The sequence below is a fragment of the Mirounga leonina genome, unplaced genomic scaffold, assembly GCF_011800145.1.
Source record: "Mirounga leonina isolate KUSES-001 unplaced genomic scaffold, KU_Mleo_1.0 Mir_93, whole genome shotgun sequence".
In the NCBI taxonomy this organism is placed as follows: Eukaryota; Metazoa; Chordata; class Mammalia; order Carnivora; family Phocidae; genus Mirounga; species Mirounga leonina.
The window spans coordinates 14,432,941-14,456,405 of record NW_023270854.1 but is presented as its reverse complement, the minus strand read 5'-3'; the positions used below and the strand labels follow the sequence as shown (position 1 = coordinate 14,456,405).

Here is a 23,465-nt window from a genome sequence, read left to right as displayed (position 1 = left end):
TCAGTTTAATAGAGGAGCCCAAACACTAACAGGAAGGCCAGTCCTAAAAGCAGAACGAGGGTAAGCATATGATGAATGCTAGCACAGCAAAGCAAGCTGCCATATGTGTAAACCAAGTGACTGTGTTATCCTCACGAGGGGCATGAGACTGAGATGAAAATATTGCAATGGCCAGGATTTGTAAGTCTGCACAGAAGTATCTGCCCCAACCACTGGGATCATGATTCACAGGAAAGAGTTCTATCTTAAGGAGGAATGTAAAGTGGCTCTAAACTTTTCTTGAGCCATGGAACTTTTATATTGTCTAATGAAAGCTCTAGACCTTCCCCTTAGACTAAAAATATCTAGAGACAGAGACACACAAATATTTGAATAAGGAGGCTTAGTGTGTTCATTTGGGGCATATTATATTTATTGAATTTGAAGTGCCCGTGGGACTCCAAAGTGGAGTTTACTAGGAAACAGTTGGACATAGAGTTACATGCTCAGGAAAGAAATTCAAACTAAACTAGAGATTTTGGAGGCAATAAATACAGGCTAGCTAACATCACTGGGTGGAGTTCATAACCCCTACAACATAAATATGGTAGATTGACATGTATGTTAGGAGTAGACTCCTGGGAAACAACAGAAGGTCAAGAGAAAGTAGAACACACAAAGAGACTGGTGAGGAGCAGCCAATAAGCTAAGGGGAAAACCTACAGAGAGTGGTTTTCATAGATGTCAGAGAATTTCAAAAAGAAAGGGGTGTGTAACATTCAGTAACTATTCAATAATTGCCTTTGTCTTATAGGTTGAAGATTCAGCAGTAAAAAAGGTGAGCAAAGTCCATGACCTATGGGATGAACAGACATTAAATTAGTCATCCTGAGTGTGATGAGCTAAACCAACAATGCTCTTTTGGGAAGAGAGATTTACATCTAAGTTCACGTCAGGACTCTATTCCTGTTCTCTGCTTCCCTACACAGCCAGTCTGAAGCCAGCTCACCAACTTTCACAGGTACCTACCTGTTCATCCCAGTAATATTCTGCCACCTCAGCTTATACCTGCCACCACAACATAGGTCCTGAGCAGCCGATTCCTGCCCACGTGAGTACCTTCTCAGAGTCCTGTCACTCTATACCTGACAAGGGCTCTGTGCTGGTTTAAATCCAGGCTCCACTGCTCACTAGCTAAGTAACTCTGAGCAAGTACTTAACCTCCTCTATGAACTTCAGTTTTCTCATCTGTAAACTGAAAGTGATGCTATCTCCCTCCTGCTGATATCACAGGGCATTAAATCAGAAAATGTATTGTAAAGCACAGAACACAATGCTTGGCCGAATCCTCGTTAAATATCAAAACAAAAAGGGAAAAGAAGACTAAGATGTGGTTAGCACAGTTCAACCTCCCTTGATTTGGGGCCGAAGCTACAGAAAGCCCAGCCCTCCCCCATCACAACATTTAAGGGAGTAACAGGAAACTGTGTATTTTGGAATACTTGTGAGAACCTTCCTCCTCTCTCAAATACAAGAGAGAGGTCAAATCATATAAGCTTGAAAAGTGTCCGCCAACTAGGCAAGAACACCTTGGGTGAGTTTCAAAAGCCATTTCAATTGACTAGGGAAGGCAAAGCCAGATATCAGTAAGTTGCAAAGTGAATGGGAAGTGAGAAAATGAAAGTTATATAAACTTCCCTTTCAGGAAGTGTGGCCACAGCCGGCAGCAGAACTGGGCACTACTGAATTTTAATTAGCTTGTGCTCCTCTAAAATCACCTGAACCTTCCCTAAATAGAGCTGAATTGGTCTTCTTGGCCTTATTTGAACAAAATCTCATTTATTTTCTCTCAGATATGCAACAAGTTAAGGTTGTTTTAAATATTCATCCTTTTCTAATCACCAACTCTCTCTATCCTGCCAATTTGATGACATTTCTCTATCAGGAGGAGCGGCTAAATCTCTCTCTTTCTAGAGGTGTTTAAGAAATGGATAGACGTTATTGCTGAAAGGATTAAACTTTGGTTTAAACTAGGTGACCTCTGAAGTCCCTTTCTCAAAGGCAGAAGTTAATGCTCTTCTTCAAGCTCCTCTATCTAAAATCAATTCTAAGTAGCCCTACCTATCTCTTCACTGAGAAAGGACTGATATATTCTTACACTATACTCCCTTTCTGATGGTATCAGATGTGCACCCTGATGCCAGGTACTTAGAGAGGCTCCTGATGGGCTTTCAATTCCACTGCCCCATTTATATTTTGCTTTCAGTGCCAAAAAAGTCAAGAGGACCATATTCACACAGGATTTCTCTCATTAAAGCCAAACATGAGCCTGAACCCCCCACCTTTACCACTCAAACCAATAACGACCTCATTTAATTCCAGCTAGAACAATGTCTTTCACTTAAAATTAATGTCTTGTCCACATAAAATTGAAATACAGAATGCAGCCTTCCTGATGGTAAGTAGAAAGCATAAAGGTGACTTTTAAGGAGATAAATTTATTCTGTCAGGGAAGGAATAAAAACCTTGTGCTATTCACCTGTGACTTGAACACTCCTAAGCAATGAGTTCTTCCTTATTTGTAACTAAATATGATCTGTCACTCAGCCTTCCCTTGCTGTCATGTGTTAAATTAAAATATATCATTAATATATATATCACTTCTGATCCTCACATGGTTAATGGCTCTCTATTAAAAGACCAGGCAGTGTGCTGGCGTCCGATAGCCATGCATACAGAATAATATACCATACAAATGGATAGGTGGTAGGGAACATGGTCTTCAAATTACTTAAAATACCATAATTGTATCACCTCCATTTACAGAGAATATCAAGCAAGGCAGTACAAACTGTTTTGAGTTAATGGAATAATAAAGAATTACGATAATCCAATAGAGATTTCTGGAAATAAAATTATATAGAAATATTTGTGTTGTTTAATATGACAGCCCAAATTTTAAAACAGGAAAATATGTTAGATAAATGAACACAGAAGAGGTATTTTCTTCAATGAGTCAAAATCAAGAGTCTTGCATTCAATCCTCCATTATCTCTTTTCTAGCTACAAAAGGAGACAAATTATATTGGCTATTCTCTCAAAGAAAACTTAGCTCAGGCTGTGTTTTTGTTGTATCACTTCCAGTGCAGATGCAACTCGTACTTGGGGAATACCTACTAGTTGCCAAGTATTTTATTTAATCCCCACAACAAATGTTCAAAATTTATTGTAGCATCTTCATCATCATCATCATCCCCATTTTTCAGATTGGGAAACCAAACAACAGAACATCTAAGTAACTGGCTCAAAATCACCAGTGAAGACAGTTGATTCTGCCTCTCGATAAGGAAAATAAGGCTCAGAATAGACAACTATCTCAATCAAAGTCAGAAATGCAATCAAACTAAAATTCAAACCCCTCTTTTTTTTTTTAACTTTTTATTATGAGGATACTGAAATAGACATTCAACTAGAGAGAATGGTATTATGAACCCCAAACAAGACTTTTAGTTCCAAGTCTAAAGCCCTTTTTTTTCCTGGAACATGTTTCATTTATGAGATAGAAGTATTTATCACATCAATTTTTCATAGAAATAATTTCACTGCTGTTTTTAATTTTAAAGGTAATACATGTTCACTATAAAACCATTCATCGAAAAAGACATGAAATAACAAGTGTTGGTGAAGATGTGGAGAAAAAGGAACCCTTGTGACTGTTGGTAGGAATGCAAACTGTACAGCTACTATAGAAAATAGTATGGGGGTGCCTGGGTGGCTCAGTCGTTAAGCGTCTGCCTTCGGCTCAGGTCATGATCTCCATGTCCTGGGATCGAGCCCCGCATCAGGCTCCCTGCTCAGCGGGGAGTCTGCTTCTCCCTCTCCCTCTGCCTCTCCCCACTGCTCCTACTCTCTCTCTCTCTGTATCTCTCTGTCTCAAATGAATAAATTAAAAAAAAAAATTCTATTAAAAAAAAAGAAAATAGTATGGAGGTTCCTCAAAAAATTAAAAACAGAATTATCATATGATCCAATAATTCCACTACTATTTACTCAAAGAATACAAAAACACTAATTCAAAAAGATACATGCACCCCTATTTTCAGTACAACATTATTTACAATAGCCAAAATTGTCAATTTTACAATAGCCAAGTGTTCATCAATGAATGAATGGATAAAAAAGATGTGAGATATATATATATTTATTTATATGTATGTACACACAATGGAATATTACTCAGCCATAAAAAAGAATGAAATCTTGCCATCTGCAATAACATGGATTTATCTGGTGGGTATAATGATAAGTGAAATAAGTCAGAGAGAGAAAGACAAATACATATGATTTCACTATGTGGAATTTAAGAAACAAATCAAACAACAATAAAAAAGACAAAAAAAATGGACTCTTAATACACAGAACAGATTAGTGGTTGCCACAGGGGAGGCGTGTGGGGGTGGGTCAAACAGATAAAGGGCGTCAAAAATATACTTATCATGATGAGCCCTAAGTAATGTATAAAATTGCTGAATCATTATATTGTACACCTGAAACTAATATAATACTGTATGTTAATTATCTATCAACAAAACTTTAAAAAATAAAAGATTAAAAAGACATTCATTCAGAAAAGTTTGCCTCTATTAATAGCTTGTGCAAATCCTTCTAGACTTTCTCTACTCAGACATATACATGTATAGAGATACAATTATTTTTTACAAGATGGAATCATACTACATACACTCTTAAAACCTACTAATTTTGCTCTTTAAATGTACAATGGACATATTTCCATTTCAATAAACATTTATCTATAGCTTCATTCTTAATGTTTACATTGTACTCCATGGTATCGATGAACCATCATTTCCTTAACCAATCCTTTGTTGATGAACATTTATGTTTTTTTACCATAAAAACATTGTGGCAAATTTCCTATCTTATACATCTTTCTATTCTTATAAAATTAATTCTTAGAAGTTCCTGGCACATAATAGGTTCTTAATAAATTTGTTGAATTAATAGACGAATGAACAGTGAAATGGTTTGGCCAAAGAACTGGTAAATCTTATATTTTGATATGTATAGCTAAATTACCTCCTTGAAAGCAATTAATCCATCTTCTGTTATTTATGTCTTATTGTTTTAACTTTGTTTATGGTTTAAATATTTCAGGAAGTTTCAAATCTTCTACTTTGTGGTTCTGTCTTAGGGACAGTGATGTGTAGGAGAGCCCAACATCTTGTGAAAGCCAACTGGTGAATTTTCAGAAATTTTGAGAACCAGTTATAAAATGTAGCCATTATTTTAAAACTATGTAAACTTACAATTAAATAATTTATATTTAAAATAGAGATGGGATGCCTGGATGGCTCAGTCGGTTAAGCGTCTGCCTTCGGCTCAGGTCATGATCTCAGGGTCCTAGGATCAAGTCCCACATAAGGCTCCTTGCTCAGCAGGGAGTCTGTTTCTCCCTTTCCCTCTGCCTGCCGCTCCCCCTTGGCCTGTGCTCAGTCGCTCTCTTACAACTAAATAAATAAAATCTTTTAAAAAATTAAAAAAAAATAAAACAGGGTAGTAAATACTCCAGTGCACTACTTCCTAGTTATTTTTCTATATTTTACTATTATCTACACTCTCAAAGTTGTAAGTATCGTATTATCAACCAAGAAAAGAGGCAGAACTGAAATAAAACAAAAGCATTCATTTAGGGTCTCAGAATTACAGTTGAGGGAGCACAGGTTTAGGTAGCAACCTAAACTGTGTCCCACTAGGGAGTAAAAGTCAGGGTTTTGTTTTGTTTTTTTTTTTAACACAAAAGGGAATGCTTGTACATGTTGTTTACAAAGAATTTTGATTGGTGTTTGTAGCAGAAAATTAATCTTGGCTAAACATAATTGGTTGCTAAAACTATCACTAAGCAAAAGCCTGTTACTGTAGCAAGTTGCAGATGTTCCTACAGAGTCCTTGGAATGTTTGGCCCAGTTCAGAAGTTCATGTTTTCACCCAGTGAAGACATGCATAAAGCCCATCTCCCCTCAGCTCCATTTTAAAACCCCCTGACAGGGGGCGCCTGGGTGGCTCAGTCGGTTAAGCGACTGCCTTCGGCTCAGGTCATGATCCTGGAGTCCCGGGATCGAGTCCCGCATCGGACTCCCTGCTTGGCAGGGAGTCTGCTTCTCCCTCTGACCCTCCTCCCTCTCATGCTCTCTGTCTCTCATTCTCTCTCTCTCTCAAATAAATAAATTAAAAAAAAAAAAATCTAAAACCCCCTGACATAAGTGACTTCGTTTTATTTCACGTTTCACAATATATGGAGGGTGGAAATAATATATTGTGGTGTGCACTACTCCAATCTCTTTCCAAATCCATGTTCAGTGACTTTATGTTGGTAGCTTAAAATTGGTCATGATAGGAGTTATTTACCTTGGAAATCAGTAAGTGCTATATATCAGGGTTGATTTAGTGTTCAAGTTGAAAGACTTTTCAGTTTAATTAAAAATTTATATGAGGGTGAGAAGAAGTTTAACAATAAACCACATATCAGATTTAATGGCAAAAAATCTACTGGGAAAAGAGCAGATTGAGATGCAACTCCCTTTGTCAAATCATGGCTGAATATGACTGCAGATTTAAAGTTAGAAAAAAAAATCAAGAAAGGCATTCTGAGAAAAACAATTGACTATATGGAATTACACTTATTTACAATAAAGAGAATTGTAAATTTTTATTTTTAAGTTGTGTGCTATGCATCCTTTATATTAGTAAAATCTATAATAAGCATATGTACATATATATATACATACTTTTTTTCAAAGAGCTGGTTGTTAAACATTTAATGGCACATTACTGTTTAGGGTCATATACTGAGAAGCTGATCTTTCTGTATTTATGGTCTCAGTACTGTAATGATTAAATCATTTAGACTGTGATAGACATTTAGACGTAAAATGCATTTAGACTATGTTGTATACCTGAAACTAATACAATATTGTGTGCTAACTGTACTTCAATTAAAAATAATAATAAAAATAAATAAAACACATTAAATACCTGGAAGGGCAAATCCACTCACTACTTTCTCCACCGCTGTCTATACCAGAACTTTAATAAACTCTTTCCAACAATACCTTCCAACAATACACCAGTGATATCTCCTTTCATTCAACTCTTATTTCATATTCATTGTTAGGATCTTATCATTTGCTTCATATATACCCTATACATTTCTAGTATTCATAATTCTATATATTTTACATCTTTGGTTTTTATGTACTTCATACATGGGATTTTTATATTTTTGAAATTACTTATCACATGAGCATGGAGTAATGTACAGAATTGTTGAATCACTATATTGTACACCAGAAACTAATATAATACTGTATGTTAATGACACATACATGGAAATAAAAATTACATGGAAATAAAAAAGTTATTTATCACAGATGTTATACCACTAGTTAGAATTATTGTAAAACTCCTCCACAAAAAACTAAGTTTAAAAGAACTGTCGCAAACCAATTCCAACAGGATGATGGCTGGATCATTGTTCATTTTTTACTATCCTTCCAGGAATTCTCAAGAAACTGGTTATGGTTATTTCTTTAAAATTCCTTTCATATAGAAAGAAAAGTATGAGTTGTTAGAAGTGGAGTTCTAGAATGCCAACCAATATTCATAATACCAATTAAAGCATGAATGTTTTGCCTGCACCAGGAATGGTCATATACAAATAGGTATAAATAAGCCATCTCTAATATTCACCCTTTCTATACTGTAGAATATGAAAATAATATTAGCCCTACAAATGTACTAGCACTTGAATTTCTTGTATTTTTCTTCTACTTAACATGTTTCCCTCTTGGCCATGACTAAAAGGCAGCACAAAGCCAAATTTTATGTCTGAACAGTTTCTTAGTTAAGATGCACACACTATTTTACATTCTCCTTCCCTCCCTCTTTTGGTAATTTTTAATGCACTAGTAATGCATGAATATCTACTGATTTAAAAATTCAAACAAAAATATTTTGGGAACAAAGTAGACACACTTCCCTTCCTTCTTTAATGGCTGGCTATGTCTAAGTTTAAATTAAACTTTTTATTTTGAGATAAATATAGTTTCACATAAAGTTGTAAGAGATAGTTCAGAGAGATCTTGTGTATCACTCAGTTCCTCCACCATCATCCCCCATGGTAACTTCTTGGTAACTATAGTACAAGATCCCAAGCAGGGTACTGAAATTGAAACAAAGTACAGACAGTTTCCACCAACACAAGAACTCCTTATGCTGCCCTCTTACAGGACATCCACTTCCCTCCTGCCTCCACCCATTCCTTAACCCCTAACAACCATTAGTCCAATCTCCAGGTCTATAATTTTGGAATTTCAAGAATGTTATATTAATTGATTCATGCAGTGTGTAAACTTTTGGATTGGCTTTTCTCACTCAGCATAATTCTCTGGAGATTCATCCAGGGTATTGCATATATCACTGGTTTTCTCTTATTGCTGAGTGGTATGCCATGGTGTAGACGTGCCAGTTTGTTACCATTCACCCACTAAGGATATCTGGGTTGTTTCCATTTAGGGGTTATTATGAATAAAGCTGCTATAAACATTTGTGTATAGGTTTTTGTGTGAACATAAGTCTTCATTTCTCTGGGAGAAATGCCCTGAAGTACAAGTGTTGGATAGTATGATAGTTGCATGGTTAGTTTTTTGGGGTTTTTTTGTTTGTTTGTTTGTTTTTACCAGAATGGTTGTACCATTTTACATTCCCACCAGCAATGCATGAGTAATTCAATTTCTCCACATCGTCACCAGCATTCGGTGTTGCCAGAATTTTTTATTTTAGCCATTCTGAAGGGCAATATAGTACTATGGTATTGTGATTTTAATTTGCATTTCTCTGATGGATACTGATGTTGAACATCTTTTCATATGACGGTGCTTATCTGCCATCTGCCACATTGGTGAAATGTTTCTTCATGTCTTTTACCCATGTTCTAATTTAACTATTTGCTTTCTTTACTGTCTTGTTTTGAGAATTCTTTATGTATGCTAGATACTAGTCCTTTGTCAGAGATGTGGTTTACGAAATCAATTCTCCCAATCTGTTGGCTTATCTTTTGTTTTGGTAACTATAGCAAAACCCCACAGTAAGTGGAAATCCAAAAAGTTCTATTACATAAAATGCAGAGTTGTGAATTATAAGATTAATGCAAATCAGTAAATTTCATGTCAGCCTTCCAATACTGGGGGCGGTGGGTGGGGAGCTGGAGGTGGGGAAAGAAAAATGTATTTTCATTTATTAGACATGTAGGAAACAAAATGATTACTGCAGAAAACAACATGCACTCTACCCTGAAATGAGAAAGTCCCAAGTGAAAGGAGTCACTTCCTACCTCATCCCTTCAAAAAATAAAAATGTCTGCCCTTCAGCCACCAACTTCTAAAAACAATATGTGGGTAGAGCACCAGGAACATTTGCCAATCACATTATACCCAAAGAACCATTTTGTAGGATTTCGTATTTTTTCTGTTCTTTTGTTATAAGCCACCTCAAAACATCTTATAAATAGTCCAGGTAGACACGTCAGTACCACCAGAACTGCGTAACTCCATACTATGTGAACGCTGTCCCAGGAGCATAAACAGCATCACCAGGGTTTGTTGGTTCCATGTGTTAAGGTGTTGATTGGGCAAAATAGAGGCATCATTTTCATGGTGCCCTAAAAAACGATCAGTATGTGGTAAGAGAACCGAGTACTAGTCCTGTCCCTGTAGCTGATCTGGGGGAAGACATTTAAACCACAGAGGACTTGCTTTCGATGCCAATGAAATTAGGAATTTGGATTAATCAATAACATGGCTCCTAAGGTTTCTTCCAGGTCCTAATTCTATTATTTCCATTAGAAAAGTATGAGAATTTCACTTAAAAAGTATGATTTGAGAAAACATCATGCAAACCCAAACTGATGGGCCTTCTACAAAATATGTAAGCAGTACTCTTCAAAAAGTGTATCATGAAAGTCAAAGAAAGCTCAGGAAACTGTCAGAGCTTGAAGGAGACTAAAGAGACATGATAATTAAATGCAATGTAGGATCCAGGATTAAATCCTGGAATAGAAAATGGACATTAGTGGAAAAATTGGGGAAACCTAAATAAAGTCTGTAGTTAATTAAAAAGTATGATTGATGGGTAAAAGTTTTAATAGGACAGTTTGCAAGATAAAGGTTCTGGAGCCATTAATGAAATAATTTTTTCAAAAAGAGGTCAACCTTCTTTTTAAGTGTGAAAATGCATATTAAATAATCTTAAAATGATGCAGCTTTTGAGTAATTTATTCCATGTTTTGGGTTTCTTCGATATGCCTAATTATGTCAATGGAAGGTTACATTATACTCTTAATATTCTTCTGGCCACACAGTCATCTTCTAGGAGATTCTACAAGTATACAATTATTTGTCAAATGCAGGAATGTGGTTTATGAGAACTTGAGTTAGACAAGCAAACAAAGCAACCCCATAGCTTTACCTTTAAGAACAAAAATCATATAATTCTGTGCTAAATGGCATCAAAGATGCCCTTTAATTTTATTTTTAATCTTATCTCAAATTAGCATTTGTTACATAATTTGGGCAGTTAACATCATCTCAAGGATGAGCACCCCTTAGAGTTTTTAATGAATTACTGAAAAATGTTTAAACACACTGACATGAGTTTAAATGCTAGACCCCTCTTCATTATAGATTTACCCCCACAGAGTTCTAAAAAATGAACTCTTATGACCCTATCATTTAATAAGCTTACAGCTTGGATTGGCCCCTTTCCATGGCAGGTTGCTAACCTCAATCCTCTATCCTAAGCCCTGTGTGGCCCCATTCCTCTTATTTGCTCGAAGGTGGGTGTGGAATCTGAGTAGTTGCAAGATGATAAATTTTGGCAATAGGCTCAAACTATTTCTTCCCATCTTTCTGGTCATCAAATGCAAAGGGTAACTTGGTCTTGGTATTCTGTGTTCTCCATAGGATTTGCAGAATACCTCTCTGAGGTTTTCCCAGACCTATTACTGTCGTTATTTGTTGTTCATGGGTAATACCACTAGATGATGTACTTTTCATGTTTGGTATTAAGACTTGCAAACCAAATCTCTTTCAATGCTTAAAAGACTTCTAATCTATTTTAATAGAGCTGTTTCTATGTTTAAAATATAAAAACTATTCATGTCTAAACAGAGTTATGTAATTACATAACATTTAAAAAACAAAACCAAGGTTTGGGAGGACATGTCTTGAGAGCAAGACAATTGTAGCCACAAGGTTTGGGTGGGAGACATTTTACAATGGAAACAGTTTATCTTTTTAAAAAAAGAGCCCTTTGAGGGGCACCTGGGTGGCTCAGTCAGTTAAGCATCTGACCCTTGATTTCAGCTCAGGTCATAATCTCAGGGTGGTGAGATGGAGCCCCACGTCAGGCTCTGTGTTCATCGGAGAATCTGCTTGCGATGCTCCCTCTCCCTCTCCCTCTGCCCCTCCCCCTTCTTAAGTGTGTACTCTCTCTCTAAATAAATAAAATCTTTTTTAATTTAAAAAAGACCCCTGATTGATAAAGCCATTTCTGATAGAACATCTTCCAATTAGAGATCCTCCTAAACAGATCCTTGCTCTCTCTGAAACTCTGTTCTTGCTTCCACTGTAGAACATCAGCCTTGTCTGTGAAGCATTCCCAGAATCTAAAAAGAGGTGGTGACCTCTGATTATCCACTGATGCTTCAGTGGTTGCCTAACCACAGCTTACTGAAATAGCAGTGGCTGTGAATCCAGAAAATCTGGTCTGAATAGCTTATCTAGCATTAATAATTATAATAATGATAGCTAGCATTTATCTAGCACTTAGAGAGTTTTGTCAGACACTGTTCAAAGTGCTTGTTGTACTATTTTCTTTAATCTTGACAACAATCTTGAACATCAGGTATTCCTATTATCCTCCCCCTTTTACAGAAGAGGAAATTTAGGCACAGAAAGGTTAAATTACTCACCCAAAATAGTACAGTGGAAGGGCTACCCCACATTCAGCTACTATGAATACTACTCATATCCTTCCTTGTGAGGTCACTTTCCCCAAGTAATTAAATTCCCAGTCTGTTTCCTTATCTGCCTTTTGACTAGATGGCCTCAGAATTAATGCCTGTACCATCTACTTCACAGACTTGTTGGAAAGATCAAATATGATGGCAAAGCAATGTGTTTGGGTTTTTTTTTTCCTTCTTTGGGGCTGTTACAAAAATACTGAATACAGAATATATAACATATGTGGCAAGATCTTGACTATTTGGGTGGAAACTGAGTGCCTTCTAGAGCCAAACGAACACTGAAAACAGGAAGCTAAGGATTCTTCAGTCCCTTTGTCCCCTTCCCCCTTTCCATCCAGTCAGGCCCAGAGCTCCCACTGCATGGCAATCCACTGCCATTTCCTGGTTGGCCTCACACTGATGCCTCTCTTCTGTATAACAGATCTAATTTTATATGCAGATCCTCCAATGGATGATCTGGGTTCTCAGTCAACTCTTTTCACAAGCAAAGAAACCAGACTTCCTTTGAACACTTTTTAAAGAAAACACACATAGAACATAATACAAGTGTTCAAACAAACACAACAGAGTGTCTTTCTGCTCTGCCTCTTTGCGTCTTCTCTCCATGTCTGTTTCTCTTTTTCCTTCTGTCTGCCCTGTTGTTGGTATGACACCCTCTCCATCTGGTTGCCTTCTCATTCTCTAAAATCTCCTCCCTTTGTCATCCGCACCCACCCCCACCCCACGCTCTTAGTTTACTATGTTAGAATATTGAACCAACATTTTACCTATTATTTACTCTATTTCAGAATAGGGTTTTCCTTAGTTGAGGAGAATAGTGAAATATTCTAAATATCCATTTTCAAAAAGAATTCCAAAATACCTTAGGTTGTCAATGATTTATTTAGCCCTGGATCCTGATTTATTGGGCCCATTCCTGCAATATTTGGGGAAGGGGGGGCCAGGAAAGTAGTCCGTCAAAGAGGCATCTTGGACATTATCTCTTCCCACATGAGGCCTGCCAAAGCCCCTTCCCTTTCAGAGCAAAGCATCTGGGTCTGAACTCTGCCAGACGATAGGCAAAAAATTGTTCTCCACAAACGTCTTTGATTTTGCATACATCAATAGAGCCTCCCTCGGGCTTGGAGAATCAGGCTGAGAGGCTCATGATGTCTATAACCTGTGATTCCTTCAGGATCTGAACAGAAGCTAAAGGGCCCATATGCAGTAACTTAACTTGAAGGTAGATTGTGCATAAACATCTGAGAGCAGAAGTCAGCCCTGCAATGGTATGTGAATTAATGAAGGCAAATTAGCCTGGGATTTGTGTTTGTTGTGTAGGAAGGTGATGGCAGAGTAAATCTTCCAAATTTAAGTATATTTTATGTTAATTGCATAAAGTAGCATAGATTTGTTGCTTTAAATCTCATCCACAGGGAGCTAGAATTGGGCTTGTTGATTTCTTTTATTAGCCACTAAAATGACTCCATTCCTTGTTTGTATTTACTAGAGAAGCACAGATCTATTTCAGAATTGTTTTACAACTTTAAGTGTTTTAAGAAACTTCTTTTTAATACCATCCAGTTAATTGTACCGTGAGAGCTCCTAAGTGGGACATTATATCTATCAGTCTTAAGTGCTGCTGCGGATATAATAGCTTCGGTCATATTATTATAATCTCTTTTATTTAGAGCACTTGGAAAGCTAAAAATTAAATATGCCTCAATCTGCTATCATTCTATTACTTACCTTAGTGCTAAGTAAATACTAATGAAACTCTATCACCTCGGATTCAATTATATTCTGAATTCTTTCATGATGGAATACAAGTTCATTGGAGATAGACATCTTTCTTTGTTTCCCCTCTCTCTACGCAGTTAAAAATGTTTTCTCTATAATGGCAAGTTTCTGTGTGCACTGATTTTTTGAACTCAATTTGTGCACTTAATCGGGGAGAGAAATAAAATGGAGAAAGGGGAAATGGTGGAATTACATCCATGTGCTAAATCCGAATGCATTTAACATATCAAGGCCAGAATCTAAGTTCTTAGAGAGGCAGGGCCATGTAAAGCTAGATATTCCCCAAGGGGGAGCAGCCCCTTGCTACTCTAGATGTAGTCCACCAATTAGCATGTTTACACCTACAAGCTTGTCAGCAACATAAAAGCTCAGGCCCCAACCCAGGCTGCCCTAGTAACATCTGCACCTTAACCAGACCCTGCAGGACTCCTACGTATCCTATGTACTTGCAAGTCTGAGAAGCCTCGTCTACCTGGCCCAGAGCCTCCAGGGAGAAGATGGAAAAGTCCACACTGATTAGCCTCAGGAATTAACTAGGAATATTCCAGTCATTCCCCTCAGCAGACAATGGTGCTACAGAGATAATGGAAAGTAAAAAGCAGCAACACTTTAAAAATCAAATCAGCCATTGAAATCTGGTGGTGGGAGAGGTAGAGACAGGGAAGCAGGAAAGAGTCACACAATTAAGTCCAACCAACTGTTGAAAGAAAAAGCTCTTGTTGGAACTCTTACCTTCCTCTCTGCATGATGTTATTGGATTTGATTTCCTTTCATCTAGAGAAGGACAAATTGGAAAAAAAAAAAATGACCTAAATTCAGTATTCCATCCAGATGCTTTCAATTTGGCAGGCGGGAAGCAAGTTTTGCATAGAGACTGAGCTCACTGAAAGGGATTAGAATTTTGAGTTGGAAATTCCAAAGGCATTTTAAAGTCAAGCAACTGTTCAGGAAAAATATAAATACAAGTGACCTTGATACAATTCTGCAATGATATTCACATCTCAGAGCCATCTTGGAATAAGCTCCTCGGGGTACCTTTGTCACTAGTCTTCCTGGCATTGAGTTCAAAACAACAGATTTATGCTAAGTTTCCCTCAGACAAGCAACCAAAAGTGGGAGGTGTAGTAGGATCCGGACCACACCTAATCTAAGAGGAGAAGCCGGTCGCAGAAAACTCCTACAGTACAGGGAGGTCATAACGTAAACAGGCCACCGCCACCACAAAGGCTGTGCTTACCCAGCTAACGGTGTCTCAGAATTGGCTTCCTCTGAGTCTGATACAGTCCTGGCCTTCCCACTTGACAGCCATCCATGACAGTGACATGGGCAGCAACACCAGCCTTCCCTGAAAGGTAATCTGCAGGGTCAGACTGCCTCTGGCCTCAGAGTAAGTTTGAGATTTTTGACAGCCCTTGACCATATAGTCTATTATTGCATTAGCTGTTTTGCTGAATTTCCTCTTTCCTTAGCCATTTGTGTTTTTCTCATGTTTTGCCACTTCTTTCAATAAGTAATGATATCTTAGATACCACCAGCTGCTAACATCAGACAATATTTAAATGTTTTTCAGTTTTTTCAAATAATTTATTGATTTAGGAGTAAATACATCTTTCAATATTTTTTAATCAAAATTATTTAAAGTATCTCAGGTAGTAAGTGCTACCAAGATGCAGGACATTGTTACTTATATTTTTTCCACTAAGATACACAAATGAGTTTTTTAATTCTAAAAGAAAAATAGCAATTTTGTCATTTCATGAAAAGGTAAATTTGAACCACAGCATATACGGATTTTATAAAAATTATACAAGTGCCTATACAAGTAGGGGATTTGAATTTACTATTAATTGGGAAAATGTTTTAGTTTCTTTAATGACTATTCCATCTCAAATAGTAGTATACAAAACTAATGACCTCATTCAAAATTAGATCAAAATGATTACTAATTACAGAAAAATAGTTAAGCATGGTATATTAGCTTCCTAGGCTGCCATAACACACTGGATGCCTTAAAACAACAGAAATTTATTGTCTCACAATTCTGGAAGCCAGAAGTCCAAATAAGGCCACATTCACGGGTACCAGGGGTTAGGACTTCAGCATATTTTTTTGGAGGGGGACAAAATTCAACCCATAAATGTGGCCAGCATTTCTGTGATGGAATATAGCCTCTAAATCATAAAATCATAGTATTATTCTCTCTCTCTGCTCCAAAAATTATAACTTCTTTTCACATGCCTTCACAAAACAAAGGAACGGTTAGAAATCAAGCAACAGTTGTTAACGTAATGTGTCCAACAAGTATTTGATAAAGGTTCTCTTAGAAAAGAGAAAAGGGCATCCAAAGCATGTCAGGGATGGCCGTGCCAATGATAGGAGCTGATGACTTAAGATCCTTGAGATCTCATCTCCCTGGGTGACACAGGGTTTAAGAAAACACGATAATGATAAGTTCAAAAGATTCATCAAGGGGAAGAGATAGAAGACTACCTAAAGTTACTTACTCCATAAATAATTTAGCATGACAAATCTCTGATACCAGTTGAATGTTCAGAAAACATAATTCACACTAAGTCATGATGTACCATTCATCATGTAACATATTATAGTAAATGACTTTTTGTTGTTACAGTATTTAAATATGTGACTTTCTTCCCCAGACTTTGAATATTCCCACCTTCCCCTTGTAGTACTACTTAAGGACTCTTTCCCTTGGCTCTTCCCCTGTGTGAGCTTTTTTTCTCTACCCTGTAGGCACTCATAGGCACCCTCACAGGAACCTCTCAGCACCAGTCCTGCTTGCTAGCTTCCTCTCATCTCAACCTCTGCTCCCGACTTCTATCCTAGTATCTTTGATACACACCCATGCTTCTCAAACTTGAACGTGGGATCTTGTTAAAATGCAGATTCTGATTCAGTATGTCTGGCGAAGGGTCTGCCATCCTGCATTCCTAACAAGCCCCTGGGTGATGACCAAGCCACTGGCCCATGGACCCCCACAGCAAGGCTGTACACCCTGATGGACGGCCCTCCAAGGCCTTCACTATAAGTCCTACCACCATCCCCAGTTGGGCCTCCCTTCTCCCTCAAGGGCTCATACTTCAAAATGATCTCTCACCACTACTACCCACCCCCTCTCATCAGCTCCTGTTGCCTTAAGTACATCTCAAGTACTCAAATGAATAAAATAATCCTACTAAAGAATGAATGGATGATGCACTCTCCCTACCGCCCCTCCCCTCCCCACCCTCTCAGAAGTTTTCCTTGGCAGTTTGTGTGAATATCTAAATCAAGTAGTTTTCACTTGAAGTATAAACACTGGTACATTTTTCTGGGAAGGGGAGTCAAGATTGTTTATCAGACTTTCAAAGAATTCCCTAATCCCTTTAAGTAGTAAAATATCAGGTACTGTTAATAAACCTATTTGGAAGGGCAACAGAGGGGTAAGGGTGGAGGGGCCTCCGCCTGAGGCACACAACTTGGCCTTCTTCCTTTCACTTTGTGAAGCTGTTCACGGGAAAGGAAGAGACAGCGGAGCTGGGGACTGCAGTGAGTTTCCTATTCACGTTCCCTCAAACTCAGGCAACGAGTTACTTTGGGTTCTGCTTCCTTGTATTCACAGAGAATTCCAATCTGGAGGCTGGAGCACAACACCCAGCCCTTAGTGAAACTTGAAGGTGAGATACGGTATGGAAGGAAGGAGCTGTGTCCTCACTGCATCCACCTGGAGCTAAGATTCCAGGGCCCAGGAAGTCCAAACTCCCAAATCGGGGAGAAGGCAAAAGGACCCTGGACCACTGGGAAAATAAGTGCCTCTGCCAAAGGAAAGAGAATCATGGGTCTTCCGAAGGGCCTGGAAGTGTAACCTCTGCCTCCTCTAAGCACACTGGGCCCTGGAAATGCCTTGTGTAGCTACACATTAAATGAGATAACATATGTAAAGCACCCAGCATGGAGCCCGGCAGATATTAGGAATTCAATAAATATTAGTTCCCTTCCCTATTAAAAGTAATACCAGCTACACTGTTTCTGTGATTTGCTTGCCATTATTACCATAGAGCACAGCGAGAGGCGTGCGTAATTAAGTATGTACCACTCTGGCAATTTCGTTTTTTTTAATTTTATTGATGACATCATTATATGCTTTATATAAGCTCAGAGTTTTCTGCTTATGCAGCATGGTCAACTATTCCTAACTTTCAAAAAAAAAAAAAATGCAAAGGAACATCTGAGGGAAGAACAGTTTAGTGGTTTAACAAGGTAAAAAATAAGTTTAACATCTTCCTGAAGTGTGAAATATCACTTTCCTCATTGTTCTTCCTGTGCTAACCCAGTTGCACCCCTCAACCCTGATACCCCCCCACCAACACCCCCTCCCTCTGTCCTCATTACACTGCAGCAAAGACCAGACAATCCCCTTCCATGTGTGTTCTGGATGCTTCAATTCATACGCTGTTCAACCCTAGCAGTTTGGGAACACCAGCCAGGGCACAGCGTGCCACAGGAGCTGACAGTTACCCGTCAAAACTATCTTCACTTGGGTCCCTGATCAAAACACTGGTGGAGAATGAATGTGGGCGGTCACTTGACATCACATGGGAGCTGAAAGCCACCACACCCATTTACCAGTACCTGGGACTAGGAGGAAACATCAGCATCAGAGTGAAAAATAGCCAGAGCCCTCCAATTTGCAAGCAGACATTAATGAACCAGGCACAGAACTGAAGTTGAAGTTGAGGTTGAGGGGAAAGCAGCTGCAACCTCCATCACGGGCTGGATGTGAATTATTCTTACTAAAACGTCTATGGAACCACTGAACCTATTTAGAAAAATCTCAACAGTATTTACCACTGTAGCACACTAATTCTGATTTGTAACTAACTTGAGGAAATGATAATATCCACAAATGGGATCAATCATTTCAAAATCAGCCTTGTCGTAGAAGACAACATCAATTCCAAAGTAAATCCGAGAGAAGATTTTGTCAGGATGCTCGCTGGCCTGGCTGCCCAAAACATCACCTGGTATTTTTTAAAATTGAAACTGAAAATAGGGTCATTGTCAACAGGCTCTGGCACTCATTACTCTCCACATGTATACTCCTACAGCTACCAAAAAGCAAGGCATAAAAAGCAAAGAAAAGCACCAAATCTATTAACTGTACTCATCCTCTAGCCTTCGGGCTTCTCTCAACCATAACTTTGCATCTGATAATTACAACTGCCATCTTCCTACAAAGAATGGCACCCTCCCCACTTTCTGTGTGGACCTTTTGCTAGTAACGCACATTATTTCCCATCATAATGAAGAAAATAAAACAGAAATGGCAATAAGAACCCTGGATCGTTTAGTTACCAGGTTTGCAAGACTGAATTGACATTAGATTTCCAAAGCATTTTTAAATTTTCATATTTTGGAAATAAAACGATTCTTAATGTTCAGAGAGAATTAATGGCTTGGAATTTTGTCATCAACTAAGGTGAATTTTAATGGCTCATTTTAAAAATTAATATTGAAATGAAACAAGAAGTTTGAACAGCACAGTAGATCAAAGCACCAAAAAAACAAATGGAAGGTGATGTTTGTGAGTGCGAAGTCAATAAAAACTATCCTCATTCTAATTCTACAGAAAATCTCAGTAACCCACCCACATACATGAGGATCTGCCCTAAAAAGAAGGTGTACTCATCACCTAAACAATACAAAGCTGAATAAAGACATATTCCCTAGGAACTGCAAAGCAGTTCTTTTCACTGTTTGAAGAGTAATGAATCACTTTTTGAAATAAATACAAATACAAGATTTACAACACGTAAACAACCCTGAGAGTGATTGTCTACCCATCTTTTTACAAAAAAAAATTCTACCCTAGTTATCTCACAAATGTTCAAACTTATTATCTAACATTTAACAATAGAAACTTACTATTTTATTTAAATGCTGCATCATAGTATATTTCTTAAAAATTAGTATTCATAAATCTTTCCATGACATGATGTTCCAGTCATGCAAAGTTACAGAATATGTAGCTCATGACATCACCACCATCTCTATCAAGGCCGTCTTGTTATGACTCTACCTTCTGCAGGTCATCTTAGTAATAAAGGTGCTCAAAACAATCGAGGGGGTGGGAGAGAGGATTAACTCTATGAAAATCTTGAACTATTCTTCCCACAACTTGAGGACAGTTTTCCATGAGACAGATATAATTCCTGCTAGTAAAGTTTTGGTCTGAGATAACCAAAACTGGTTTCCTCAAGCTAGTTTTAAGGAAATGGGGGAAATGAGTGAGTGCATGGTTACAGAGGTATCTCACAGAATCCAAAAGCAGGAGGTTCAGCTCAGCCTCCCAAGGGACAGGAACTGGGAAGAGAGAGGTCTTGTGCCTTCCTTGTGTCTCTCTTCTCTGCCATTCTTCCTTTGCACAGCCTCTGCAGGACACAGCATCCCATCCATCCCTGTACATCCCAGGTCCACATTCCCAAGAAAGAGAAGCCGTATGGCCCACCTTGACTCAAGATGTCCACCCTGTTCTAAGCAGTTTCAGCCTGGGAGAGGGACATAGTCTTTTGTTATCAACAAGGCCGCAGGAGGGTCCCAGGCTTTGGGACCCAGGAGCAGTTCTTAAACAAGACAGACATATGCTACATAGGGACCCCAAAAGGCATCTGGGACAGTCTCTAATAAGAGGCTCCATTCATAGTGGTGAGTCTGCCATTTGGGAGACATACTGCTAAGACACCCCCTTCAGATTCTACTGTTAGAATTATGTGCAAATTATTTCACTGGAAAATATGTTTCATATTTTTTCTATATTTGGAGAGACTTGTGGCATAATTTTCCTTCCTCGCCTCGTGAGAATCTGACAATTTCTACATAGTCACAGTGAAGAAGCATGTTTTGGGGTATTTTGGTCTGTTTTTCCCAAAAAATGTATCAAGAATAGAGTGTCTTTTTGACAAGCCAGGTAGAACTTTACATCTTATCTACAAGTGTCCATTTTCTCCTATCCACCAAATATAGGATTTGCAACTTCAATACCTTTAGGGAAATCACCACTCCTGACTAAGTAATATGATATCCGCAGTTGGACAGATTAATTGCCCGCCCCCCAAAAAAAACCTCAGGAAAAGATGCAAGCAATTATGAGAAAAGGCTTTATAGTTTGCACCGCAGGAGTGTTGTCTTTCCTACTTTTGGAAAGAAACTTTCATTGAGCACCTGTTTTGTTCCACACACTATGCTTCGCATGTTGCAGACAGGAGATGATTTAATCCTTAGGGCAACCCTACAACTCTATAGATTGGAAAAACTCTCTGAGCCTCAAAAAGATGAAATAATTTGGAAAAAAAAAAAACCCACAGAGATAAATGTAAACCCGATTCTGCCTGATCCCACAGTCCATGGTGTTCCTCCCACTAGTACTAATAACTAGTATTTATTTAGGACTTACAGTGTACCAAGGCCTTTCCCTTACTTCACTTACAATGACTTAGGCAGCAGATTTATAAACTAGCTACCATCAGCTCTGTTTCGTACGTGTGGACAGGGAAACACAAAAAGGTTTAGTGTTTGCCCAAATTCATACAGCCTGTAAATGGCGGAGCTGAGATTAGAACCCAGGTGATCCGGCTGCACGTCACGTCCAGTTGCCTCCTCTGGAGAATCCGATCCTGTAGATAGCACATGGCCCTTCTTACTGATTGCTCTCATTATTAAGTCGATATGCCTTAACTGTGTCTGTGAGACCAGCCATGACTACATCACAAGTTCAAAGTAAAATAGAGTTAAAATTGCATAGCTTGCCTTTTCACTGCGTGCGTGGAGAACGGAAATGACAATCTTGGTAACCAGGATTCTCCCACCCTTATTTCACCCTAAAACAGCTCTTTTTCCTTATAATCCCTAAAGATTCAAGACATCAAGACATACTAAAGGTGTTACGGGTGAGGGAAATCTCTTCACTTCTGTGTACAGGGGTGCATGTGCGTGCACATGTATGTGTGTGTGTGTGTGTGTGTGTGTGTTTGGGGAGGAGGAGAGCAAGGTATTAAAGAATATTGGTAACTCTCATCTAAAAACGTTCTTTTCCTTACCTCTCCTTTTAAAGATAAGCATATGTGGTGTCTCTGCCAGGAGACCTTAATAGATGGCATTCCTCTAGCAGCTTTTTTTTTCCCTGCTTGCTCCATTAAAAGTCTTCCAATTTCAAATCACTACAGTGCAAGTGGTTTAGATAATGTACTGTCATCCGTACCTCATACATCGTGTCCAGGGGACTTGCCTTACAGTAAGCATCACTTCGATTGCAGTGAGCTGGCCACGAGCCATGACCTATGGGGGCCCCAGTGGCCATTTATTGTAAACTACAGCTTCTGGGTGATGCTAATGAAGTTCTTAAAGAAGCCACATTTGCATGACTTCACATTTTACCGTGTCTCCTTTAAAACTGCTAATAAAAGCCCGGCAAATGTGTTCTTTATTATTAATTTGTTACCCCATTTTCTTCATCTCTCTGTGCAGGGAAAACCACTTCCATGCATCCCGCTACACCGTATCCCTTCATGACCACCAAAAACCAAACACCTCCCCGGAAAAAATCGCAAAAACCTCATGTGGTAACTGCCTCCAAATTTGGAGCTTTATATACAAATTGTTTATGACATTTACAAAACTGGGAAGAAACTGCAATAGCACTGTGCTTCTGGAAAGATGAGGCCAATTTCAGAATCCAATTTTCAAAAGGAAATGCCATGTTTGTTTCATGTCAGCCTCCGCTTCAGACCAGAGGAAAAAAATGAACAAAGCAAAAACCGTTGGTCTGGCTGGTTATTTCCAAGCAAAGCAGAGGGCAGATGGAAAGCCATTCAGTTGGCTGTGACGCCTTGTCTTGTCTACCTCCAGTTGCTTTGGAAGCAGCTGAGCAAAGCTTAACCCCACTGAATGGGGATTCTCATTCTCTCTCTCTCTCTCTCTCTCTCTCTCTCTCTCATACACACACACACACACACACACACAATTTATTTAAATAGCAGTATTTTTAAAAATATAGGCTGGGCTGTCACACGGCCAGGTGGCCTGGCTGCGTTAGCAGTTCAGCTACACCAGACTGGCTGCCCAGTTTACCAAAGGCCCTGCCTCCCAACCGACCTGTAGTGACAACCCCATACAGAGCCATGGGTGCACAGGATACCCTCAAGCCCAATGCAGTCTCTTGTTAAGGTGGAAAGATTTCCAGAAGGGAACACGTGGTACTTGTAGATTTAGAATCAAGCTTTGGAGTATGAATATACATATATTTTTACATAGATATATATATAAAATTAAAATCATCTCTGCTATTGCATGTTTGCATTTACATCTCCATATGTACATTATAGTTTCCAGCTACATCCATATATGTGGAATTAATGAATAAAAACACATAGTCACAAACACACACACATAAATACACAGCAAACACAGAGAAGGATCTAGATACATTGCAGATCTCATATATGATATCAGGTATCAGATATCAGTGTATCTAGATACGGTGACGGTATCACATATCATATATAGTTCATAGAGATTCTGATAAAAAATTTGTATAGGAAAAAAATATATA

The 23,465-nt window shown here is 38.4% G+C and overlaps 1 protein-coding gene across 1 annotated transcript in view; it reads left to right on the top strand.

Annotated features, from left to right (window-relative positions):
- The first annotated feature begins 722 nt into the window (after positions 1 to 722).
- Positions 723 to 23,465, top strand: part of CDH20 (cadherin 20) — a 97,864-nt gene continuing 75,121 nt past the window's right edge. Inside the window, exon 1 of the mRNA XM_034995865.1 lies at positions 723 to 1,090. The gene's annotated coding sequence lies outside the window, so the exon portion shown is untranslated. The remainder of the gene's footprint in view (positions 1,091 to 23,465) is intronic.